Genomic DNA, 24825 nt, shown 5'->3' on the forward strand with positions numbered 1-24825 from the left:
GAGCCTCACCGTCTTATATAAAGTTCAGACGGAACTTTGCACGTGTCATAGTGGAGCCCTCAGGATTCCAGAGCCAGCTTTCTGACATCATAATGGGGCCTCAGAGATAAAAGCCTGGGCCCAGGCAGTGTTGGTCAGTGCTGCTCAGCAGGCAGCACTGGACTGGACTGGATTACAGCTGATACAAGGTGTGAAGGAACAAGGGGTGGCTGTGGGCATGCACTTGCTGCCGCTGCCAGTGTTTATCTGCATGGCAGCAGGGCATTTGGGCGTTGCCAGGAAGGCGTTTTTATGTAGATTCCTCCTCTTTCAGCACTGCATTGTGGTGCAAGCAAAAGAAGCAAATCCTGTCTGGCTTCCTCTCCGGCCTTTATTCACCTCCCGTGTAGCTGTGAGTGTGTGAGCCTGCAGGGCCCCATGGAATTGCCTAGAAGTAGGCTGAATCGCTGCAAGGGCTGAACAGCAGTATCGGGCAGGCTCGGGCAACGCGCGGCCCGTTCGGGTTATCGCTTCTCGGCCTTTTGGCTAAGATCAAGTGTAGTATCTGTTCTTATCAGTTTAATATCTGATACGTCCCCTATCTGGGGACCATATATTAAATGGATTTTTAGAACAGGGAGATGGAAATAGAGCTTGCTCTGTCCACTCCACGCATTGACCTGGTATTGCAGTATTTCCAGGACCGGTGCACCCTTTCCTTATGTGTTGACTAAAAGCAGATTCCAAAAGTGTTTTTTGTCTTTGCTATTGTTTCTGTCTTTCTGAAGGGATCTCCCCTTTTAATCCCATTATTTCAACACCTGTTGGACAATGCATGAGTGATAATGAGCTCATTGATTAAATGCAATTAATGAATAGATTGCCACCTCTTGTTGTGTGTCGTCTGTGTTTCTGTGTTTCCGGCATTTCACATTGGAACACCTCATTCACCTTCCTTGTCTTCTCTCCGCCCTCCCTTTTAGGTAAGTTAAAGAGCTGCACCTGAGCCAGCCACTGATTGATTGATTGATTGATTGATTGATTGATTGATTGATTGATGCAGCACAACAGTCAAATAGTGGAGTGGAGTAGGGGAACAGCAAACAGCCAATAAAGCAGCCCGCCCGCTCGCCTGCCCGCCACAATGGACCTACCTGTGTACACTAGATGGATGTGATGGAATGTACTGTCGTCCCTACATTTCAAGAAGAAGTAAGAATTGCAGTTGCAACAAAGCCTTGCTTGCCTACAAAGAGAGCAGCAATTTGGATTTGTTACTATGTTACCTAGAAGAATAACAAACTGTGCAAGGATGGAGGTTGTAGGAGCAAGGAGAAGTTGTCTGTAAAGTTGGTGGATGCCTATTTTCCATTTTGCAGTCCCTTGTCTCCCTCTTGTGGCCTCCTGGAGGCAACTAGCTGTGCAAAAAAAAGACAGCCTGGCGGCCGGCTGTTGCAGTGTTGCCCTCTCAGGCAACACTGAGTGACTGACTGAGCCTCACCGTCTTATATAAAGTTCAGACGGAACTTTGCACGTGTCATAGTGGAGCCCTCAGGATTCCAGAGCCAGCTTTCTGACATCATAATGGGGCCTCAGAGATAAAAGCCTGGGCCCAGGCAGTGTTGGTCAGTGCTGCTCAGCAGGCAGCACTGGACTGGACTGGATTACAGCTGATACAAGGTGTGAAGGAACAAGGGGTGGCTGTGGGCATGCACTTGCTGCCGCTGCCAGTGTTTATCTGCATGGCAGCAGGGCATTTGGGCGTTGCCAGGAAGGCGTTTTTATGTAGATTCCTCCTCTTTCAGCACTGCATTGTGGTGCAAGCAAAAGAAGCAAATCCTGTCTGGCTTCCTCTCCGGCCTTTATTCACCTCCCGTGTAGCTGTGAGTGTGTGAGCCTGCAGGGCCCCATGGAATTGCCTAGAAGTAGGCTGAATCGCTGCAAGGGCTGAACAGCAGTATCGGGCAGGCTCGGGCAACGCGCGGCCCGTTCGGGTTATCGCTTTCGGCCTTTTGGCTAAGATCAAGTGTAGTATCTGTTCTTATCAGTTTAATATCTGATACGTCCCCTATCTGGGGACCATATATTAAATGGATTTTTAGAACAGGGAGATGGAAATAGAGCTTGCTCTGTCCACTCCACGCATTGACCTGGTATTGCAGTATTTCCAGGACCGGTGCACCCTTTCCTTATGTGTTGACTAAAAGCAGATTCCAAAAGTGTTTTTTGTCTTTGCTATTGTTTCTGTCTTTCTGAAGGGATCTCCCCTTTTAATCCCATTATTTCAACACCTGTTGGACAATGCATGAGTGATAATGAGCTCATTGATTAAATGCAATTAATGAATAGATTGCCACCTCTTGTTGTGTGTCGTCTGTGTTTCTGTGTTTCCGGCATTTCACATTGGAACACCTCATTCACCTTCCTTGTCTTCTCTCCGCCCTCCCTTTTAGGTAAGTTAAAGAGCTGCACCTGAGCCAGCCACTGATTGATTGATTGATTGATTGATTGATTGATTGATTGATTGATTGATTGATTGATGCAGCACAACAGTCAAATAGTGGAGTGGAGTAGGGGAACAGCAAACAGCCAATAAAGCAGCCCGCCCGCTCGCCTGCCCGCCACAATGGACCTACCTGTGTACACTAGATGGATGTGATGGAATGTACTGTCGTCCCTACATTTCAAGAAGAAGTAAGAATTGCAGTTGCAACAAAGCCTTGCTTGCCTACAAAGAGAGCAGCAATTTGGATTTGTTACTATGTTACCTAGAAGAATAACAAACTGTGCAAGGATGGAGGTTGTAGGAGCAAGGAGAAGTTGTCTGTAAAGTTGGTGGATGCCTATTTTCCATTTTGCAGTCCCTTGTCTCCCTCTTGTGGCCTCCTGGAGGCAACTAGCTGTGCAAAAAAAAGACAGCCTGGCGGCCGGCTGTTGCAGTGTTGCCCTCTCAGGCAACACTGAGTGACTGACTGAGCCTCACCGTCTTATATAAAGTTCAGACGGAACTTTGCACGTGTCATAGTGGAGCCCTCAGGATTCCAGAGCCAGCTTTCTGACATCATAATGGGGCCTCAGAGATAAAAGCCTGGGCCCAGGCAGTGTTGGTCAGTGCTGCTCAGCAGGCAGCACTGGACTGGACTGGATTACAGCTGATACAAGGTGTGAAGGAACAAGGGGTGGCTGTGGGCATGCACTTGCTGCCGCTGCCAGTGTTTATCTGCATGGCAGCAGGGCATTTGGGCGTTGCCAGGAAGGGAAGGCGTTTTTATGTAGATTCCTCCTCTTTCAGCACTGCATTGTGGTGCAAGCAAAAGAAGCAAATCCTGTCTGGCTTCCTCTCCGGCCTTTATTCACCTCCCGTGTAGCTGTGAGTGTGTGAGCCTGCAGGGCCCCATGGAATTGCCTAGAAGTAGGCTGAATCGCTGCAAGGGCTGAACAGCAGTATCGGGCAGGCTCGGGCAACGCGCGGCCCGTTCGGGTTATCGCTTCTCGGCCTTTTGGCTAAGATCAAGTGTAGTATCTGTTCTTATCAGTTTAATATCTGATACGTCCCCTATCTGGGGACCATATATTAAATGGATTTTTAGAACAGGGAGATGGAAATAGAGCTTGCTCTGTCCACTCCACGCATTGACCTGGTATTGCAGTATTTCCAGGACCGGTGCACCCTTTCCTTATGTGTTGACTAAAAGCAGATTCCAAAAGTGTTTTTTGTCTTTGCTATTGTTTCTGTCTTTCTGAAGGGATCTCCCCTTTTAATCCCATTATTTCAACACCTGTTGGACAATGCATGAGTGATAATGAGCTCATTGATTAAATGCAATTAATGAATAGATTGCCACCTCTTGTTGTGTGTCGTCTGTGTTTCTGTGTTTCCGGCATTTCACATTGGAACACCTCATTCACCTTCCTTGTCTTCTCTCCGCCCTCCCTTTTAGGTAAGTTAAAGAGCTGCACCTGAGCCAGCCACTGATTGATTGATTGATTGATTGATTGATTGATTGATTGATTGATTGATTGATTGATGCAGCACAACAGTCAAATAGTGGAGTGGAGTAGGGGAACAGCAAACAGCCAATAAAGCAGCCCGCCCGCTCGCCTGCCCGCCACAATGGACCTACCTGTGTACACTAGATGGATGTGATGGAATGTACTGTCGTCCCTACATTTCAAGAAGAAGTAAGAATTGCAGTTGCAACAAAGCCTTGCTTGCCTACAAAGAGAGCAGCAATTTGGATTTGTTACTATGTTACCTAGAAGAATAACAAACTGTGCAAGGATGGAGGTTGTAGGAGCAAGGAGAAGTTGTCTGTAAAGTTGGTGGATGCCTATTTTCCATTTTGCAGTCCCTTGTCTCCCTCTTGTGGCCTCCTGGAGGCAACTAGCTGTGCAAAAAAAAGACAGCCTGGCGGCCGGCTGTTGCAGTGTTGCCCTCTCAGGCAACACTGAGTGACTGACTGAGCCTCACCGTCTTATATAAAGTTCAGACGGAACTTTGCACGTGTCATAGTGGAGCCCTCAGGATTCCAGAGCCAGCTTTCTGACATCATAATGGGGCCTCAGAGATAAAAGCCTGGGCCCAGGCAGTGTTGGTCAGTGCTGCTCAGCAGGCAGCACTGGACTGGACTGGATTACAGCTGATACAAGGTGTGAAGGAACAAGGGGTGGCTGTGGGCATGCACTTGCTGCCGCTGCCAGTGTTTATCTGCATGGCAGCAGGGCATTTGGGCGTTGCCAGGAAGGCGTTTTTATGTAGATTCCTCCTCTTTCAGCACTGCATTGTGGTGCAAGCAAAAGAAGCAAATCCTGTCTGGCTTCCTCTCCGGCCTTTATTCACCTCCCGTGTAGCTGTGAGTGTGTGAGCCTGCAGGGCCCCATGGAATTGCCTAGAAGTAGGCTGAATCGCTGCAAGGGCTGAACAGCAGTATCGGGCAGGCTCGGGCAACGCGCGGCCCGTTCGGGTTATCGCTTCTCGGCCTTTTGGCTAAGATCAAGTGTAGTATCTGTTCTTATCAGTTTAATATCTGATACGTCCCCTATCTGGGGACCATATATTAAATGGATTTTTAGAACAGGGAGATGGAAATAGAGCTTGCTCTGTCCACTCCACGCATTGACCTGGTATTGCAGTATTTCCAGGACCGGTGCACCCTTTCCTTATGTGTTGACTAAAAGCAGATTCCAAAAGTGTTTTTTGTCTTTGCTATTGTTTCTGTCTTTCTGAAGGGATCTCCCCTTTTAATCCCATTATTTCAACACCTGTTGGACAATGCATGAGTGATAATGAGCTCATTGATTAAATGCAATTAATGAATAGATTGCCACCTCTTGTTGTGTGTCGTCTGTGTTTCTGTGTTTCCGGCATTTCACATTGGAACACCTCATTCACCTTCCTTGTCTTCTCTCCGCCCTCCCTTTTAGGTAAGTTAAAGAGCTGCACCTGAGCCAGCCACTGATTGATTGATTGATTGATTGATTGATTGATTGATTGATTGATTGATGCAGCACAACAGTCAAATAGTGGAGTGGAGTAGGGGAACAGCAAACAGCCAATAAAGCAGCCCGCCCGCTCGCCTGCCCGCCACAATGGACCTACCTGTATACACTAGATGGATGTGATGGAATGTACTGTCGTCCCTACATTTCAAGAAGAAGTAAGAATTGCAGTTGCAACAAAGCCTTGCTTGCCTACAAAGAGAGCAGCAATTTGGATTTGTTACTATGTTACCTAGAAGAATAACAAACTGTGCAAGGATGGAGGTTGTAGGAGCAAGGAGAAGTTGTCTGTAAAGTTGGTGGATGCCTATTTTCCATTTTGCAGTCCCTTGTCTCCCTCTTGTGGCCTCCTGGAGGCAACTAGCTGTGCAAAAAAAAGACAGTCTGGCGGCCGGCTGTTGCAGTGTTGCCCTCTCAGGCAACACTGAGTGACTGACTGAGCCTCACCGTCTTATATAAAGTTCAGACGGAACTTTGCACGTGTCATAGTGGAGCCCTCAGGATTCCAGAGCCAGCTTTCTGACATCATAATGGGGCCTCAGAGATAAAAGCCTGGGCCCAGGCAGTGTTGGTCAGTGCTGCTCAGCAGGCAGCACTGGACTGGACTGGATTACAGCTGATACAAGGTGTGAAGGAACAAGGGGTGGCTGTGGGCATGCACTTGCTGCCGCTGCCAGTGTTTATCTGCATGGCAGCAGGGCATTTGGGCGTTGCCAGGAAGGCGTTTTTATGTAGATTCCTCCTCTTTCAGCACTGCATTGTGGTGCAAGCAAAAGAAGCAAATCCTGTCTGGCTTCCTCTCCGGCCTTTATTCACCTCCCGTGTAGCTGTGAGTGTGTGAGCCTGCAGGGCCCCATGGAATTGCCTAGAAGTAGGCTGAATCGCTGCAAGGGCTGAACAGCAGTATCGGGCAGGCTCGGGCAACGCGCGGCCCGTTCGGGTTATCGCTTCTCGGCCTTTTGGCTAAGATCAAGTGTAGTATCTGTTCTTATCAGTTTAATATCTGATACGTCCCCTATCTGGGGACCATATATTAAATGGATTTTTAGAACAGGGAGATGGAAATAGAGCTTGCTCTGTCCACTCCACGCATTGACCTGGTATTGCAGTATTTCCAGGACCGGTGCACCCTTTCCTTATGTGTTGACTAAAAGCAGATTCCAAAAGTGTTTTTTGTCTTTGCTATTGTTTCTGTCTTTCTGAAGGGATCTCCCCTTTTAATCCCATTATTTCAACACCTGTTGGACAATGCATGAGTGATAATGAGCTCATTGATTAAATGCAATTAATGAATAGATTGCCACCTCTTGTTGTGTGTCGTCTGTGTTTCTGTGTTTCCGGCATTTCACATTGGAACACCTCATTCACCTTCCTTGTCTTCTCTCCGCCCTCCCTTTTAGGTAAGTTAAAGAGCTGCACCTGAGCCAGCCACTGATTGATTGATTGATTGATTGATTGATTGATTGATTGATTGATTGATTGATGCAGCACAACAGTCAAATAGTGGAGTGGAGTAGGGGAACAGCAAACAGCCAATAAAGCAGCCCGCCCGCTCGCCTGCCCGCCACAATGGACCTACCTGTATACACTAGATGGATGTGATGGAATGTACTGTCGTCCCTACATTTCAAGAAGAAGTAAGAATTGCAGTTGCAACAAAGCCTTGCTTGCCTACAAAGAGAGCAGCAATTTGGATTTGTTACTATGTTACCTAGAAGAATAACAAACTGTGCAAGGATGGAGGTTGTAGGAGCAAGGAGAAGTTGTCTGTAAAGTTGGTGGATGCCTATTTTCCATTTTGCAGTCCCTTGTCTCCCTCTTGTGGCCTCCTGGAGGCAACTAGCTGTGCAAAAAAAAGACAGTCTGGCGGCCGGCTGTTGCAGTGTTGCCCTCTCAGGCAACACTGAGTGACTGACTGAGCCTCACCGTCTTATATAAAGTTCAGACGGAACTTTGCACGTGTCATAGTGGAGCCCTCAGGATTCCAGAGCCAGCTTTCTGACATCATAATGGGGCCTCAGAGATAAAAGCCTGGGCCCAGGCAGTGTTGGTCAGTGCTGCTCAGCAGGCAGCACTGGACTGGACTGGATTACAGCTGATACAAGGTGTGAAGGAACAAGGGGTGGCTGTGGGCATGCACTTGCTGCCGCTGCCAGTGTTTATCTGCATGGCAGCAGGGCATTTGGGCGTTGCCAGGAAGGCGTTTTTATGTAGATTCCTCCTCTTTCAGCACTGCATTGTGGTGCAAGCAAAAGAAGCAAATCCTGTCTGGCTTCCTCTCCGGCCTTTATTCACCTCCCGTGTAGCTGTGAGTGTGTGAGCCTGCAGGGCCCCATGGAATTGCCTAGAAGTAGGCTGAATCGCTGCAAGGGCTGAACAGCAGTATCGGGCAGGCTCGGGCAACGCGCGGCCCGTTCGGGTTATCGCTTCTCGGCCTTTTGGCTAAGATCAAGTGTAGTATCTGTTCTTATCAGTTTAATATCTGATACGTCCCCTATCTGGGGACCATATATTAAATGGATTTTTAGAACAGGGAGATGGAAATAGAGCTTGCTCTGTCCACTCCACGCATTGACCTGGTATTGCAGTATTTCCAGGACCGGTGCACCCTTTCCTTATGTGTTGACTAAAAGCAGATTCCAAAAGTGTTTTTTGTCTTTGCTATTGTTTCTGTCTTTCTGAAGGGATCTCCCCTTTTAATCCCATTATTTCAACACCTGTTGGACAATGCATGAGTGATAATGAGCTCATTGATTAAATGCAATTAATGAATAGATTGCCACCTCTTGTTGTGTGTCGTCTGTGTTTCTGTGTTTCCGGCATTTCACATTGGAACACCTCATTCACCTTCCTTGTCTTCTCTCCGCCCTCCCTTTTAGGTAAGTTAAAGAGCTGCACCTGAGCCAGCCACTGATTGATTGATTGATTGATTGATTGATTGATTGATTGATTGATGCAGCACAACAGTCAAATAGTGGAGTGGAGTAGGGGAACAGCAAACAGCCAATAAAGCAGCCCGCCCGCTCGCCTGCCCGCCACAATGGACCTACCTGTGTACACTAGATGGATGTGATGGAATGTACTGTCGTCCCTACATTTCAAGAAGAAGTAAGAATTGCAGTTGCAACAAAGCCTTGCTTGCCTACAAAGAGAGCAGCAATTTGGATTTGTTACTATGTTACCTAGAAGAATAACAAACTGTGCAAGGATGGAGGTTGTAGGAGCAAGGAGAAGTTGTCTGTAAAGTTGGTGGATGCCTATTTTCCATTTTGCAGTCCCTTGTCTCCCTCTTGTGGCCTCCTGGAGGCAACTAGCTGTGCAAAAAAAAGACAGCCTGGCGGCCGGCTGTTGCAGTGTTGCCCTCTCAGGCAACACTGAGTGACTGACTGAGCCTCACCGTCTTATATAAAGTTCAGACGGAACTTTGCACGTGTCATAGTGGAGCCCTCAGGATTCCAGAGCCAGCTTTCTGACATCATAATGGGGCCTCAGAGATAAAAGCCTGGGCCCAGGCAGTGTTGGTCAGTGCTGCTCAGCAGGCAGCACTGGACTGGACTGGATTACAGCTGATACAAGGTGTGAAGGAACAAGGGGTGGCTGTGGGCATGCACTTGCTGCCGCTGCCAGTGTTTATCTGCATGGCAGCAGGGCATTTGGGCGTTGCCAGGAAGGCGTTTTTATGTAGATTCCTCCTCTTTCAGCACTGCATTGTGGTGCAAGCAAAAGAAGCAAATCCTGTCTGGCTTCCTCTCCGGCCTTTATTCACCTCCCGTGTAGCTGTGAGTGTGTGAGCCTGCAGGGCCCCATGGAATTGCCTAGAAGTAGGCTGAATCGCTGCAAGGGCTGAACAGCAGTATCGGGCAGGCTCGGGCAACGCGCGGCCCGTTCGGGTTATCGCTTCTCGGCCTTTTGGCTAAGATCAAGTGTAGTATCTGTTCTTATCAGTTTAATATCTGATACGTCCCCTATCTGGGGACCATATATTAAATGGATTTTTAGAACAGGGAGATGGAAATAGAGCTTGCTCTGTCCACTCCACGCATTGACCTGGTATTGCAGTATTTCCAGGACCGGTGCACCCTTTCCTTATGTGTTGACTAAAAGCAGATTCCAAAAGTGTTTTTTGTCTTTGCTATTGTTTCTGTCTTTCTGAAGGGATCTCCCCTTTTAATCCCATTATTTCAACACCTGTTGGACAATGCATGAGTGATAATGAGCTCATTGATTAAATGCAATTAATGAATAGATTGCCACCTCTTGTTGTGTGTCGTCTGTGTTTCTGTGTTTCCGGCATTTCACATTGGAACACCTCATTCACCTTCCTTGTCTTCTCTCCGCCCTCCCTTTTAGGTAAGTTAAAGAGCTGCACCTGAGCCAGCCACTGATTGATTGATTGATTGATTGATTGATTGATTGATTGATTGATTGATTGATGCAGCACAACAGTCAAATAGTGGAGTGGAGTAGGGGAACAGCAAACAGCCAATAAAGCAATAAAGCAGCCCGCCCGCTCGCCTGCCCGCCACAATGGACCTACCTGTGTACACTAGATGGATGTGATGGAATGTACTGTCGTCCCTACATTTCAAGAAGAAGTAAGAATTGCAGTTGCAACAAAGCCTTGCTTGCCTACAAAGAGAGCAGCAATTTGGATTTGTTACTATGTTACCTAGAAGAATAACAAACTGTGCAAGGATGGAGGTTGTAGGAGCAAGGAGAAGTTGTCTGTAAAGTTGGTGGATGCCTATTTTCCATTTTGCAGTCCCTTGTCTCCCTCTTGTGGCCTCCTGGAGGCAACTAGCTGTGCAAAAAAAAGACAGCCTGGCGGCCGGCTGTTGCAGTGTTGCCCTCTCAGGCAACACTGAGTGACTGACTGAGCCTCACCGTCTTATATAAAGTTCAGACGGAACTTTGCACGTGTCATAGTGGAGCCCTCAGGATTCCAGAGCCAGCTTTCTGACATCATAATGGGGCCTCAGAGATAAAAGCCTGGGCCCAGGCAGTGTTGGTCAGTGCTGCTCAGCAGGCAGCACTGGACTGGACTGGATTACAGCTGATACAAGGTGTGAAGGAACAAGGGGTGGCTGTGGGCATGCACTTGCTGCCGCTGCCAGTGTTTATCTGCATGGCAGCAGGGCATTTGGGCGTTGCCAGGAAGGCGTTTTTATGTAGATTCCTCCTCTTTCAGCACTGCATTGTGGTGCAAGCAAAAGAAGCAAATCCTGTCTGGCTTCCTCTCCGGCCTTTATTCACCTCCCGTGTAGCTGTGAGTGTGTGAGCCTGCAGGGCCCCATGGAATTGCCTAGAAGTAGGCTGAATCGCTGCAAGGGCTGAACAGCAGTATCGGGCAGGCTCGGGCAACGCGCGGCCCGTTCGGGTTATCGCTTCTCGGCCTTTTGGCTAAGATCAAGTGTAGTATCTGTTCTTATCAGTTTAATATCTGATACGTCCCCTATCTGGGGACCATATATTAAATGGATTTTTAGAACAGGGAGATGGAAATAGAGCTTGCTCTGTCCACTCCACGCATTGACCTGGTATTGCAGTATTTCCAGGACCGGTGCACCCTTTCCTTATGTGTTGACTAAAAGCAGATTCCAAAAGTGTTTTTTGTCTTTGCTATTGTTTCTGTCTTTCTGAAGGGATCTCCCCTTTTAATCCCATTATTTCAACACCTGTTGGACAATGCATGAGTGATAATGAGCTCATTGATTAAATGCAATTAATGAATAGATTGCCACCTCTTGTTGTGTGTCGTCTGTGTTTCTGTGTTTCCGGCATTTCACATTGGAACACCTCATTCACCTTCCTTGTCTTCTCTCCGCCCTCCCTTTTAGGTAAGTTAAAGAGCTGCACCTGAGCCAGCCACTGATTGATTGATTGATTGATTGATTGATTGATTGATTGATGCAGCACAACAGTCAAATAGTGGAGTGGAGTAGGGGAACAGCAAACAGCCAATAAAGCAGCCCGCCCGCTCGCCTGCCCGCCACAATGGACCTACCTGTGTACACTAGATGGATGTGATGGAATGTACTGTCGTCCCTACATTTCAAGAAGAAGTAAGAATTGCAGTTGCAACAAAGCCTTGCTTGCCTACAAAGAGAGCAGCAATTTGGATTTGTTACTATGTTACCTAGAAGAATAACAAACTGTGCAAGGATGGAGGTTGTAGGAGCAAGGAGAAGTTGTCTGTAAAGTTGGTGGATGCCTATTTTCCATTTTGCAGTCCCTTGTCTCCCTCTTGTGGCCTCCTGGAGGCAACTAGCTGTGCAAAAAAAAGACAGCCTGGCGGCCGGCTGTTGCAGTGTTGCCCTCTCAGGCAACACTGAGTGACTGACTGAGCCTCACCGTCTTATATAAAGTTCAGACGGAACTTTGCACGTGTCATAGTGGAGCCCTCAGGATTCCAGAGCCAGCTTTCTGACATCATAATGGGGCCTCAGAGATAAAAGCCTGGGCCCAGGCAGTGTTGGTCAGTGCTGCTCAGCAGGCAGCACTGGACTGGACTGGATTACAGCTGATACAAGGTGTGAAGGAACAAGGGGTGGCTGTGGGCATGCACTTGCTGCCGCTGCCAGTGTTTATCTGCATGGCAGCAGGGCATTTGGGCGTTGCCAGGAAGGCGTTTTTATGTAGATTCCTCCTCTTTCAGCACTGCATTGTGGTGCAAGCAAAAGAAGCAAATCCTGTCTGGCTTCCTCTCCGGCCTTTATTCACCTCCCGTGTAGCTGTGAGTGTGTGAGCCTGCAGGGCCCCATGGAATTGCCTAGAAGTAGGCTGAATCGCTGCAAGGGCTGAACAGCAGTATCGGGCAGGCTCGGGCAACGCGCGGCCCGTTCGGGTTATCGCTTCTCGGCCTTTTGGCTAAGATCAAGTGTAGTATCTGTTCTTATCAGTTTAATATCTGATACGTCCCCTATCTGGGGACCATATATTAAATGGATTTTTAGAACAGGGAGATGGAAATAGAGCTTGCTCTGTCCACTCCACGCATTGACCTGGTATTGCAGTATTTCCAGGACCGGTGCACCCTTTCCTTATGTGTTGACTAAAAGCAGATTCCAAAAGTGTTTTTTGTCTTTGCTATTGTTTCTGTCTTTCTGAAGGGATCTCCCCTTTTAATCCCATTATTTCAACACCTGTTGGACAATGCATGAGTGATAATGAGCTCATTGATTAAATGCAATTAATGAATAGATTGCCACCTCTTGTTGTGTGTCGTCTGTGTTTCTGTGTTTCCGGCATTTCACATTGGAACACCACATTCACCTTCCTTGTCTTCTCTCCGCCCTCCCTTTTAGGTAAGTTAAAGAGCTGCACCTGAGCCAGCCACTGATTGATTGATTGATTGATTGATTGATTGATTGATTGATTGATTGATTGATTGATTGATTGATGCAGCACAACAGTCAAATAGTGGAGTGGAGTAGGGGAACAGCAAACAGCCAATAAAGCAGCCCGCCCGCTCGCCTGCCCGCCACAATGGACCTACCTGTGTACACTAGATGGATGTGATGGAATGTACTGTCGTCCCTACATTTCAAGAAGAAGTAAGAATTGCAGTTGCAACAAAGCCTTGCTTGCCTACAAAGAGAGCAGCAATTTGGATTTGTTACTATGTTACCTAGAAGAATAACAAACTGTGCAAGGATGGAGGTTGTAGGAGCAAGGAGAAGTTGTCTGTAAAGTTGGTGGATGCCTATTTTCCATTTTGCAGTCCCTTGTCTCCCTCTTGTGGCCTCCTGGAGGCAACTAGCTGTGCAAAAAAAAGACAGCCTGGCGGCCGGCTGTTGCAGTGTTGCCCTCTCAGGCAACACTGAGTGACTGACTGAGCCTCACCGTCTTATATAAAGTTCAGACGGAACTTTGCACGTGTCATAGTGGAGCCCTCAGGATTCCAGAGCCAGCTTTCTGACATCATAATGGGGCCTCAGAGATAAAAGCCTGGGCCCAGGCAGTGTTGGTCAGTGCTGCTCAGCAGGCAGCACTGGACTGGACTGGATTACAGCTGATACAAGGTGTGAAGGAACAAGGGGTGGCTGTGGGCATGCACTTGCTGCCGCTGCCAGTGTTTATCTGCATGGCAGCAGGGCATTTGGGCGTTGCCAGGAAGGCGTTTTTATGTAGATTCCTCCTCTTTCAGCACTGCATTGTGGTGCAAGCAAAAGAAGCAAATCCTGTCTGGCTTCCTCTCCGGCCTTTATTCACCTCCCGTGTAGCTGTGAGTGTGTGAGCCTGCAGGGCCCCATGGAATTGCCTAGAAGTAGGCTGAATCGCTGCAAGGGCTGAACAGCAGTATCGGGCAGGCTCGGGCAACGCGCGGCCCGTTCGGGTTATCGCTTCTCGGCCTTTTGGCTAAGATCAAGTGTAGTATCTGTTCTTATCAGTTTAATATCTGATACGTCCCCTATCTGGGGACCATATATTAAATGGATTTTTAGAACAGGGAGATGGAAATAGAGCTTGCTCTGTCCATTCTACGCATTGACCTGGTATTGCAGTATTTCCAGGACCGGTGCACCCTTTCCTTATGTGTTGACTAAAAGCAGATTCCAAAAGTGTTTTTTGTCTTTGCTATTGTTTCTGTCTTTCTGAAGGGATCTCCCCTTTTAATCCCATTATTTCAACACCTGTTGGACAATGCATGAGTGATAATGAGCTCATTGATTAAATGCAATTAATGAATAGATTGCCACCTCTTGTTGTGTGTCGTCTGTGTTTCTGTGTTTCCGGCATTTCACATTGGAACACCTCATTCACCTTCCTTGTCTTCTCTCCGCCCTCCCTTTTAGGTAAGTTAAAGAGCTGCACCTGAGCCAGCCACTGATTGATTGATTGATTGATTGATTGATTGATTGATTGATTGATTGATTGATTGATGCAGCACAACAGTCAAATAGTGGAGTGGAGTAGGGGAACAGCAAACAGCCAATAAAGCAGCCCGCCCGCTCGCCTGCCCGCCACAATGGACCTACCTGTGTACACTAGATGGATGTGATGGAATGTACTGTCGTCCCTACATTTCAAGAAGAAGTAAGAATTGCAGTTGCAACAAAGCCTTGCTTGCCTACAAAGAGAGCAGCAATTTGGATTTGTTACTATGTTACCTAGAAGAATAACAAACTGTGCAAGGATGGAGGTTGTAGGAGCAAGGAGAAGTTGTCTGTAAAGTTGGTGGATGCCTATTTTCCATTTTGCAGTCCCTTGTCTCCCTCTTGTGGCCTCCTGGAGGCAACTAGCTGTGCAAAAAAAAGACAGCCTGGCGGCCGGCTGTTGCAGTGTTGCCCTCTCAGGCAACACTGAGTGACTGACTGAGCCTCACCGTCTTATATAAAGTTCAGACGGAACTTTGCACGTGTCATAGTGGAGCCCTCAGGATTCCAGAGCCAGCTTTCTGACATCATAATGGGGCCTCAGAGATAAAAGCCTGGGCCCAGGCAGTGTTGGTCAGTGCTGCTCAGCAGGCAGCACTGGACTGGACTGGATTACAGCTGATACAAGGTGTGAAGGAACAAGGGGTGGCTGTGGGCATGCACTTGCTGCCGCTGCCAGTGTTTATCTGCATGGCAGCAGGGCATTTGGGCGTTGCCAGGAAGGCGTTTTTATGTAGATTCCTCCTCTTTCAGCACTGCATTGTGGTGCAAGCAAAAGAAGCAAATCCTGTCTGGCTTCCTCTCCGGCCTTTATTCACCTCCCGTGTAGCTGTGAGTGTGTGAGCCTGCAGGGCCCCATGGAATTGCCTAGAAGTAGGCTGAATCGCTGCAAGGGCTGAACAGCAGTATCGGGCAGGCTCGGGCAACGCGCGGCCCGTTCGGGTTATCGCTTCTCGGCCTTTTGGCTAAGATCAAGTGTAGTATCTGTTCTTATCAGTTTAATATCTGATACGTCCCCTATCTGGGGACCATATATTAAATGGATTTTTAGAACAGGGAGATGGAAATAGAGCTTGCTCTGTCCACTCCACGCATTGACCTGGTATTGCAGTATTTCCAGGACCGGTGCACCCTTTCCTTATGTGTTGACTAAAAGCAGATTCCAAAAGTGTTTTTTGTCTTTGCTATTGTTTCTGTCTTTCTGAAGGGATCTCCCCTTTTAATCCCATTATTTCAACACCTGTTGGACAATGCATGAGTGATAATGAGCTCATTGATTAAATGCAATTAATGAATAGATTGCCACCTCTTGTTGTGTGTCGTCTGTGTTTCTGTGTTTCCGGCATTTCACATTGGAACACCACATTCACCTTCCTTGTCTTCTCTCCGCCCTCCCTTTTAGGTAAGTTAAAGAGCTGCACCTGAGCCAGCCACTGATTGATTGATTGATTGATTGATTGATTGATTGATTGATTGATTGATTGATTGATGCAGCACAACAGTCAAATAGTGGAGTGGAGTAGGGGAACAGCAAACAGCCAATAAAGCAGCCCGCCCGCTCGCCTGCCCGCCACAATGGACCTACCTGTGTACACTAGATGGATGTGATGGAATGTACTGTCGTCCCTACATTTCAAGAAGAAGTAAGAATTGCAGTTGCAACAAAGCCTTGCTTGCCTACAAAGAGAGCAGCAATTTGGATTTGTTACTATGTTACCTAGAAGAATAACAAACTGTGCAAGGATGGAGGTTGTAGGAGCAAGGAGAAGTTGTCTGTAAAGTTGGTGGATGCCTATTTTCCATTTTGCAGTCCCTTGTCTCCCTCTTGTGGCCTCCTGGAGGCAACTAGCTGTGCAAAAAAAAGACAGCCTGGCGGCCGGCTGTTGCAGTGTTGCCCTCTCAGGCAACACTGAGTGACTGACTGAGCCTCACCGTCTTATATAAAGTTCAGACGGAACTTTGCACGTGTCATAGTGGAGCCCTCAGGATTCCAGAGCCAGCTTTCTGACATCATAATGGGGCCTCAGAGATAAAAGCCTGGGCCCAGGCAGTGTTGGTCAGTGCTGCTCAGCAGGCAGCACTGGACTGGACTGGATTACAGCTGATACAAGGTGTGAAGGAACAAGGGGTGGCTGTGGGCATGCACTTGCTGCCGCTGCCAGTGTTTATCTGCATGGCAGCAGGGCATTTGGGCGTTGCCAGGAAGGCGTTTTTATGTAGATTCCTCCTCTTTCAGCACTGCATTGTGGTGCAAGCAAAAGAAGCAAATCCTGTCTGGCTTCCTCTCCGGCCTTTATTCACCTCCCGTGTAGCTGTGAGTGTGTGAGCCTGCAGGGCCCCATGGAATTGCCTAGAAGTAGGCTGAATCGCTGCAAGGGCTGAACAGCAGTATCGGGCAGGCTCGGGCAACGCGCGGCCCGTTCGGGTTATCGCTTCTCGGCCTTTTGGCTAAGATCAAGTGTAGTATCTGTTCTTATTAGTTTAATATCTGATACGTCCCCTATCTGGGGACCATATATTAAATGGATTTTTAGAACAGGGAGATGGAAATAGAGCTTGCTCTGTCCACTCCACGCATTGACCTGGTATTGCAGTATTTCCAGGACCGGTGCACCCTTTCCTTATGTGTTGACTAAAAGCAGATTCCAAAAGTGTTTTTTGTCTTTGCTATTGTTTCTGTCTTTCTGAAGGGATCTCCCCTTTTAATCCCATTATTTCAACACCTGTTGGACAATGCATGAGTGATAATGAGCTCATTGATTAAATGCAATTAATGAATAGATTGCCACCTCTTGTTGTGTGTCGTCTGTGTTTCTGTGTTTCCGGCATTTCACATTGGAACACCTCATTCACCTTCCTTGTCTTCTCTCCGCCCTCCCTTTTAGGTAAGTTAAAGAGCTGCACCTGAGCCAGCCACTGATTGATTGATTGATTGATTGATTGATTGATTGATTGATTGATTGATTGATTGATTGATTGATTGATTGATTGATGCAGCACAACAGTCAAATAGTGGAGTGGAGTAGGGGAACAGCAAACAGCCAATAAAGCAGCCCGCCCGCTCGCCTGCCCGCCACAATGGACCTACCTGTGTACACTAGATGGATGTGATGGAATGTACTGTCGTCCCTACATTTCAAGAAGAAGTAAGAATTGCAGTTGCAACAAAGCCTTGCTTGCCTACAAAGAGAGCAGCAATTTGGATTTGTTACTATGTTACCTAGAAGAATAACAAACTGTGCAAGGATGGAGGTTGTAGGAGCAAGGAGAAGTTGTCTGTAAAGTTGGTGGATGCCTATTTTCCATTTTGCAGTCCCTTGTCTCCCTCTTGTGGCCTCCTGGAGGCAACTAGCTGTGCAAAAAAAAGACAGCCTGGCGGCCGGCTGTTGCAGTGTTGCCCTCTCAGGCAACACTGAGTGACTGACTGAGCCTCACCGTCTTATATAAAGTTCAGACGGAACTTTGCACGTGTCATAGTGGAGCCCTCAGGATTCCAGAGCCAGCTTTCTGACATCATAATGGGGCCTCAGAGATAAAAGCCTGGGCCCAGGCAGTGTTGGTCAGTGCTGCTCAGCAGGCAGCACTGGACTGGACTGGATTACAGCTGATACAAGGTGTGAAGGAACAAGGGGTGGCTGTGGGCATGCACTTGCTGCCGCTGCCAGTGTTTATCTGCATGGCAGCAGGGCATTTGGGCGTTGCCAGGAAGGCGTTTTTATGTAGATTCCTCCTCTTTCAGCACTGCATTGTGGTGCAAGCAAAAGAAGCAAATCCTGTCTGGCTTCCTCTCCGGCCTTTATTCACCTCCCGTGTAGCTGTGAGTGTGTGAGCCTGCAGGGCCCCATGGAATTGCCTAGAAGTAGGCTGAATCGCTGCAAGGGCTGAACAGCAGTATCGGGCAGGCTCGGGCAACGCGCGGCCCGTTCGGGTTATCGCTTCTCGGCCTTTTGGCTAAGATCAAGTGTAGTATCTGTTCTTATCAGTTTAATATCTGATACGTCCCCTATCTGGGGACCATATATTAAATGGATTTTTAGAACAGGGAGATGGAAATAGAGCTTGCTCTGTCCACTCCACGCATTGACCTGGTATTGCAGTATTTCCAGGACCGGTGCACCCTTTCCTTATGTGTTGACTAAAAGCAGATTCCAAAAGTGTTTTTTGTCTTTGCTATTGTTTCTGTCTTTCTGAAGGGATCTCCCCTTTTAATCCCATTATTTCAACACCTGTTGGACAATGCATGAGTGATAATGAGCTCATTGATTAAATGCAATTAATGAATAGATTGCCACCTCTTGTTGTGTGTCGTCTGTGTTTCTGTGTTTCCGGCATTTCACATTGGAACACCTCATTCACCTTCCTTGTCTTCTCTCCGCCCTCCCTTTTAGGTAAGTTAAAGAGCTGCACCTGAGCCAGCCACTGATTGATTGATTGATTGATTGATTGATTGATTGATTGATTGATTGATTGATGCAGCACAACAGTCAAATAGTGGAGTGGAGTAGGGGAACAGCAAACAGCCAATAAAGCAGCCCGCCCGCTCGCCTGCCCGCCACAATGGACCTACCTGTGTACACTAGATGGATGTGATGGAATGTACTGTCGTCCCTACATTTCAAGAAGAAGTAAGAATTGCAGTTGCAACAAAGCCTTGCTTGCCTACAAAGAGAGCAGCAATTTGGATTTGTTACTATGTTACCTAGAAGAATAACAAACTGTGCAAGGATGGAGGTTGTAGGAGCAAGGAGAAGTTGTCTGTAAAGTTGGTGGATGCCTATTTTCCATTTTGCAGTCCCTTGTCTCCCTCTTGTGGCCTCCTGGAGGCAACTAGCTGTGCAAAAAAAAGACAGCCTGGCGGCCGGCTGTTGCAGTGTTGCCCTCTCAGGCAACACTGAGTGACTGACTGAGCCTCACCGTCTTATATAAAGTTCAGACGGAACTTTGCACGTGTCATAGTGGAGCCCTCAGGATTCCAGAGCCAGCTTTCTGACATCATAATGGGGCCTCAGAGATAAAAGCCTGGGCCCAGGCAGTGTTGGTCAGTGCTGCTCAGCAGGCAGCACTGGACTGGACTGGATTACAGCTGATACAAGGTGTGAAGGAACAAGGGGTGGCTGTGGGCATGCACTTGCTGCCGCTGCCAGTGTTTATCTGCATGGCAGCAGGGCATTTGGGCGTTGCCAGGAAGGCGTTTTTATGTAGATTCCTCCTCTTTCAGCACTGCATTGTGGTGCAAGCAAAAGAAGCAAATCCTGTCTGGCTTCCTCTCCGGCCTTTATTCACCTCCCGTGTAGCTGTGAGTGTGTGAGCCTGCAGGGCCCCATGGAATTGCCTAGAAGTAGGCTGAATCGCTGCAAGGGCTGAACAGCAGTATCGGGCAGGCTCGGGCAACGCGCGGCCCGTTCGGGTTATCGCTTCTCGGCCTTTTGGCTAAGATCAAGTGTAGTATCTGTTCTTATCAGTTTAATATCTGATACGTCCCCTATCTGGGGACCATATATTAAATGGATTTTTAGAACAGGGAGATGGAAATAGAGCTTGCTCTGTCCACTCCACGCATTGACCTGGTATTGCAGTATTTCCAGGACCGGTGCACCCTTTCCTTATGTGTTGACTAAAAGCAGATTCCAAAAGTGTTTTTTGTCTTTGCTATTGTTTCTGTCTTTCTGAAGGGATCTCCCCTTTTAATCCCATTATTTCAACACCTGTTGGACAATGCATGAGTGATAATGAGCTCATTGATTAAATGCAATTAATGAATAGATTGCCACCTCTTGTTGTGTGTCGTCTGTGTTTCTGTGTTTCCGGCATTTCACATTGGAACACCTCATTCACCTTCCTTGTCTTCTCTCCGCCCTCCCTTTTAGGTAAGTTAAAGAGCTGCACCTGAGCCAGCCACTGATTGATTGATTGATTGATTGATTGATTGATTGATTGATTGATTGATTGATTGATGCAGCACAACAGTCAAATAGTGGAGTGGAGTAGGGGAACAGCAAACAGCCAATAAAGCAGCCCGCCCGCTCGCCTGCCCGCCACAATGGACCTACCTGTGTACACTAGATGGATGTGATGGAATGTACTGTCGTCCCTACATTTCAAGAAGAAGTAAGAATTGCAGTTGCAACAAAGCCTTGCTTGCCTACAAAGAGAGCAGCAATTTGGATTTGTTACTATGTTACCTAGAAGAATAACAAACTGTGCAAGGATGGAGGTTGTAGGAGCAAGGAGAAGTTGTCTGTAAAGTTGGTGGATGCCTATTTTCCATTTTGCAGTCCCTTGTCTCCCTCTTGTGGCCTCCTGGAGGCAACTAGCTGTGCAAAAAAAAGACAGCCTGGCGGCCGGCTGTTGCAGTGTTGCCCTCTCAGGCAACACTGAGTGACTGACTGAGCCTCACCGTCTTATATAAAGTTCAGACGGAACTTTGCACGTGTCATAGTGGAGCCCTCAGGATTCCAGAGCCAGCTTTCTGACATCATAATGGGGCCTCAGAGATAAAAGCCTGGGCCCAGGCAGTGTTGGTCAGTGCTGCTCAGCAGGCAGCACTGGACTGGACTGGATTACAGCTGATACAAGGTGTGAAGGAACAAGGGGTGGCTGTGGGCATGCACTTGCTGCCGCTGCCAGTGTTTATCTGCATGGCAGCAGGGCATTTGGGCGTTGCCAGGAAGGCGTTTTTATGTAGATTCCTCCTCTTTCAGCACTGCATTGTGGTGCAAGCAAAAGAAGCAAATCCTGTCTGGCTTCCTCTCCGGCCTTTATTCACCTCCCGTGTAGCTGTGAGTGTGTGAGCCTGCAGGGCCCCATGGAATTGCCTAGAAGTAGGCTGAATCGCTGCAAGGGCTGAACAGCAGTATCGGGCAGGCTCGGGCAACGCGCGGCCCGTTCGGGTTATCGCTTCTCGGCCTTTTGGCTAAGATCAAGTGTAGTATCTGTTCTTATCAGTTTAATATCTGATACGTCCCCTATCTGGGGACCATATATTAAATGGATTTTTAGAACAGGGAGATGGAAATAGAGCTTGCTCTGTCCACTCCACGCATTGACCTGGTATTGCAGTATTTCCAGGACCGGTGCACCCTTTCCTTATGTGTTGACTAAAAGCAGATTCCAAAAGTGTTTTTTGTCTTTGCTATTGTTTCTGTCTTTCTGAAGGGATCTCCCCTTTTAATCCCATTATTTCAACACCTGTTGGACAATGCATGAGTGATAATGAGCTCATTGATTAAATGCAATTAATGAATAGATTGCCACCTCTTGTTGTGTGTCGTCTGTGTTTCTGTGTTTCCGGCATTTCACATTGGAACACCTCATTCACCTTCCTTGTCTTCTCTCCGCCCTCCCTTTTAGGTAAGTTAAAGAGCTGCACCTGAGCCAGCCACTGATTGATTGATTGATTGATTGATTGATTGATTGATTGATTGATTGATTGATTGATTGATTGATGCAGCACAACAGTCAAATAGTGGAGTGGAATAGGGGAACAGCAAACAGCCAATAAAGCAGCCCGCCCGCTCGCCTGCCCGCCACAATGGACCTACCTGTGTACACTAGATGGATGTGATGGAATGTACTGTCGTCCCTACATTTCAAGAAGAAGTAAGAATTGCAGTTGCAACAAAGCCTTGCTTGCCTACAAAGAGAGCAGCAATTTGGATTTGTTACTATGTTACCTAGAAGAATAACAAACTGTGCAAGGATGGAGGTTGTAGGAGCAAGGAGAAGTTGTCTGTAAAGTTGGTGGATGCCTATTTTCCATTTTGCAGTCCCTTGTCTCCCTCTTGTGGCCTCCTGGAGGCAACTAGCTGTGCAAAAAAAAGACAGCCTGGCGGCCGGCTGTTGCAGTGTTGCCCTCTCAGGCAACACTGAGTGACTGACTGAGCCTCACCGTCTTATATAAAGTTCAGACGGAACTTTGCACGTGTCATAGTGGAGCCCTCAGGATTCCAGAGCCAGCTTTCTGACATCATAATGGGGCCTCAGAGATAAAAGCCTGGGCCCAGGCAGTGTTGGTCAGTGCTGCTCAGCAGGCAGCACTGGACTGGACTGGATTACAGCTGATACAAGGTGTGAAGGAACAAGGGGTGGCTGTGGGCATGCACTTGCTGCCGCTGCCAGTGTTTATCTGCATGGCAGCAGGGCATTTGGGCGTTGCCAGGAAGGCGTTTTTATGTAGATTCCTCCTCTTTCAGCACTGCATTGTGGTGCAAGCAAAAGAAGCAAATCCTGTCTGGCTTCCTCTCCGGCCTTTATTCACCTCCCGTGTAGCTGTGAGTGTGTGAGCCTGCAGGGCCCCATGGAATTGCCTAGAAGTAGGCTGAATCGCTGCAAGGGCTGAACAGCAGTATCGGGCAGGCTCGGGCAACGCGCGGCCCGTTCGGGTTATCGCTTCTCGGCCTTTTGGCTAAGATCAAGTGTAGTATCTGTTCTTATCAGTTTAATATCTGATACGTCCCCTATCTGGGGACCATATATTAAATGGATTTTTAGAACAGGGAGATGGAAATAGAGCTTGCTCTGTCCACTCCACGCATTGACCTGGTATTGCAGTATTTCCAGGACCGGTGCACCCTTTCCTTATGTGTTGACTAAAAGCAGATTCCAAAAGTGTTTTTTGTCTTTGCTATTGTTTCTGTCTTTCTGAAGGGATCTCCCCTTTTAATCCCATTATTTCAACACCTGTTGGACAATGCATGAGTGATAATGAGCTCATTGATTAAATGCAATTAATGAATAGATTGCCACCTCTTGTTGTGTGTCGTCTGTGTTTCTGTGTTTCCGGCATTTCACATTGGAACACCTCATTCACCTTCCTTGTCTTCTCTCCGCCCTCCCTTTTAGGTAAGTTAAAGAGCTGCACCTGAGCCAGCCACTGATTGATTGATTGATTGATTGATTGATTGATTGATTGATTGATTGATTGATTGATTGATGCAGCACAACAGTCAAATAGTGGAGTGGAGTAGGGGAACAGCAAACAGCCAATAAAGCAGCCCGCCCGCTCGCCTGCCCGCCACAATGGACCTACCTGTGTACACTAGATGGATGTGATGGAATGTACTGTCGTCCCTACATTTCAAGAAGAAGTAAGAATTGCAGTTGCAACAAAGCCTTGCTTGCCTACAAAGAGAGCAGCAATTTGGATTTGTTACTATGTTACCTAGAAGAATAACAAACTGTGCAAGGATGGAGGTTGTAGGAGCAAGGAGAAGTTGTCTGTAAAGTTGGTGGATGCCTATTTTCCATTTTGCAGTCCCTTGTCTCCCTCTTGTGGCCTCCTGGAGGCAACTAGCTGTGCAAAAAAAAGACAGCCTGGCGGCCGGCTGTTGCAGTGTTGCCCTCTCAGGCAACACTGAGTGACTGACTGAGCCTCACCGTCTTATATAAAGTTCAGACGGAACTTTGCACGTGTCATAGTGGAGCCCTCAGGATTCCAGAGCCAGCTTTCTGACATCATAATGGGGCCTCAGAGATAAAAGCCTGGGCCCAGGCAGTGTTGGTCAGTGCTGCTCAGCAGGCAGCACTGGACTGGACTGGATTACAGCTGATACAAGGTGTGAAGGAACATGGGGTGGCTGTGGGCATGCACTTGCTGCCGCTGCCAGTGTTTATCTGCATGGCAGCAGGGCATTTGGGCGTTGCCAGGAAGGCGTTTTTATGTAGATTCCTCCTCTTTCAGCACTGCATTGTGGTGCAAGCAAAAGAAGCAAATCCTGTCTGGCTTCCTCTCCGGCCTTTATTCACCTCCCGTGTAGCTGTGAGTGTGTGAGCCTGCAGGGCCCCATGGAATTGCCTAGAAGTAGGCTGAATCGCTGCAAGGGCTGAACAGCAGTATCGGGCAGGCTCGGGCAACGCGCGGCCCGTTCGGGTTATCGCTTCTCGGCCTTTTGGCTAAGATCAAGTGTAGTATCTGTTCTTATCAGTTTAATATCTGATACGTCCCCTATCTGGGGACCATATATTAAATGGATTTTTAGAACAGGGAGATGGAAATAGAGCTTGCTCTGTCCACTCCACGCATTGACCTGGTATTGCAGTATTTCCAGGACCGGTGCACCCTTTCCTTATGTGTTGACTAAAAGCAGATTCCAAAAGTGTTTTTTGTCTTTGCTATTGTTTCTGTCTTTCTGAAGGGATCTCCCCTTTTAATCCCATTATTTCAACACCTGTTGGACAATGCATGAGTGATAATGAGCTCATTGATTAAATGCAATTAATGAATAGATTGCCACCTCTTGTTGTGTGTCGTCTGTGTTTCTGTGTTTCCGGCATTTCACATTGGAACACCTCATTCACCTTCCTTGTCTTCTCTCCGCCCTCCCTTTTAGGTAAGTTAAAGAGCTGCACCTGAGCCAGCCACTGATTGATTGATTGATTGATTGATTGATTGATTGATTGATTGATTGATTGATGCAGCACAACAGTCAAATAGTGGAGTGGAGTAGGGGAACAGCAAACAGCCAATAAAGCA

At 47.7% G+C, this 24825-nt stretch overlaps 17 non-coding genes across 17 annotated transcripts; all 17 read left to right on the top strand.

Annotated features, from left to right (window-relative positions):
- The first annotated feature begins 505 nt into the window (after positions 1-505).
- LOC142687416 (U2 spliceosomal RNA) lies at positions 506-696 on the top strand. Its single transcript, XR_012856642.1, has one exon. It is a non-coding gene; the product is annotated as a U2 spliceosomal RNA (small nuclear RNA).
- Positions 697-1976: 1280 nt separating this feature from the next.
- Positions 1977-2166, top strand: LOC142687514 (U2 spliceosomal RNA). The gene has a single exon (XR_012856731.1). It is a non-coding gene; the product is annotated as a U2 spliceosomal RNA (small nuclear RNA).
- A 1297-nt stretch (positions 2167-3463) lies between these two features.
- LOC142687417 (U2 spliceosomal RNA) lies at positions 3464-3654 on the top strand. The gene has a single exon (XR_012856643.1). It is a non-coding gene; the product is annotated as a U2 spliceosomal RNA (small nuclear RNA).
- Positions 3655-4946: 1292 nt separating this feature from the next.
- On the top strand, positions 4947-5137 carry LOC142687418 (U2 spliceosomal RNA). The gene has a single exon (XR_012856644.1). It is a non-coding gene; the product is annotated as a U2 spliceosomal RNA (small nuclear RNA).
- A 1284-nt stretch (positions 5138-6421) lies between these two features.
- On the top strand, positions 6422-6612 carry LOC142687419 (U2 spliceosomal RNA). The gene has a single exon (XR_012856645.1). It is a non-coding gene; the product is annotated as a U2 spliceosomal RNA (small nuclear RNA).
- Positions 6613-7900: 1288 nt separating this feature from the next.
- Positions 7901-8091, top strand: LOC142687420 (U2 spliceosomal RNA). Its single transcript, XR_012856646.1, has one exon. It is a non-coding gene; the product is annotated as a U2 spliceosomal RNA (small nuclear RNA).
- Positions 8092-9371: 1280 nt separating this feature from the next.
- On the top strand, positions 9372-9562 carry LOC142687421 (U2 spliceosomal RNA). The gene has a single exon (XR_012856647.1). It is a non-coding gene; the product is annotated as a U2 spliceosomal RNA (small nuclear RNA).
- Positions 9563-10858: 1296 nt separating this feature from the next.
- On the top strand, positions 10859-11049 carry LOC142687422 (U2 spliceosomal RNA). The gene has a single exon (XR_012856648.1). It is a non-coding gene; the product is annotated as a U2 spliceosomal RNA (small nuclear RNA).
- Positions 11050-12325: 1276 nt separating this feature from the next.
- LOC142687423 (U2 spliceosomal RNA) lies at positions 12326-12516 on the top strand. The gene has a single exon (XR_012856649.1). It is a non-coding gene; the product is annotated as a U2 spliceosomal RNA (small nuclear RNA).
- Positions 12517-13816: 1300 nt separating this feature from the next.
- On the top strand, positions 13817-14007 carry LOC142687507 (U2 spliceosomal RNA). Its single transcript, XR_012856725.1, has one exon. It is a non-coding gene; the product is annotated as a U2 spliceosomal RNA (small nuclear RNA).
- A 1292-nt stretch (positions 14008-15299) lies between these two features.
- LOC142687425 (U2 spliceosomal RNA) lies at positions 15300-15490 on the top strand. The gene has a single exon (XR_012856650.1). It is a non-coding gene; the product is annotated as a U2 spliceosomal RNA (small nuclear RNA).
- Positions 15491-16782: 1292 nt separating this feature from the next.
- LOC142687504 (U2 spliceosomal RNA) lies at positions 16783-16973 on the top strand. Its single transcript, XR_012856722.1, has one exon. It is a non-coding gene; the product is annotated as a U2 spliceosomal RNA (small nuclear RNA).
- A 1312-nt stretch (positions 16974-18285) lies between these two features.
- On the top strand, positions 18286-18476 carry LOC142687427 (U2 spliceosomal RNA). Its single transcript, XR_012856652.1, has one exon. It is a non-coding gene; the product is annotated as a U2 spliceosomal RNA (small nuclear RNA).
- A 1288-nt stretch (positions 18477-19764) lies between these two features.
- Positions 19765-19955, top strand: LOC142687428 (U2 spliceosomal RNA). The gene has a single exon (XR_012856653.1). It is a non-coding gene; the product is annotated as a U2 spliceosomal RNA (small nuclear RNA).
- A 1292-nt stretch (positions 19956-21247) lies between these two features.
- Positions 21248-21438, top strand: LOC142687429 (U2 spliceosomal RNA). The gene has a single exon (XR_012856654.1). It is a non-coding gene; the product is annotated as a U2 spliceosomal RNA (small nuclear RNA).
- Positions 21439-22738: 1300 nt separating this feature from the next.
- On the top strand, positions 22739-22929 carry LOC142687430 (U2 spliceosomal RNA). Its single transcript, XR_012856655.1, has one exon. It is a non-coding gene; the product is annotated as a U2 spliceosomal RNA (small nuclear RNA).
- A 1296-nt stretch (positions 22930-24225) lies between these two features.
- Positions 24226-24416, top strand: LOC142687431 (U2 spliceosomal RNA). The gene has a single exon (XR_012856656.1). It is a non-coding gene; the product is annotated as a U2 spliceosomal RNA (small nuclear RNA).
- Positions 24417-24825: the final 409 nt, after the last annotated feature.

The sequence above is a fragment of the Rhinoderma darwinii genome (assembly GCF_050947455.1).
Source record: "Rhinoderma darwinii isolate aRhiDar2 chromosome 5 unlocalized genomic scaffold, aRhiDar2.hap1 SUPER_5_unloc_23, whole genome shotgun sequence".
In the NCBI taxonomy this organism is placed as follows: domain Eukaryota; kingdom Metazoa; phylum Chordata; class Amphibia; order Anura; family Rhinodermatidae; genus Rhinoderma; species Rhinoderma darwinii.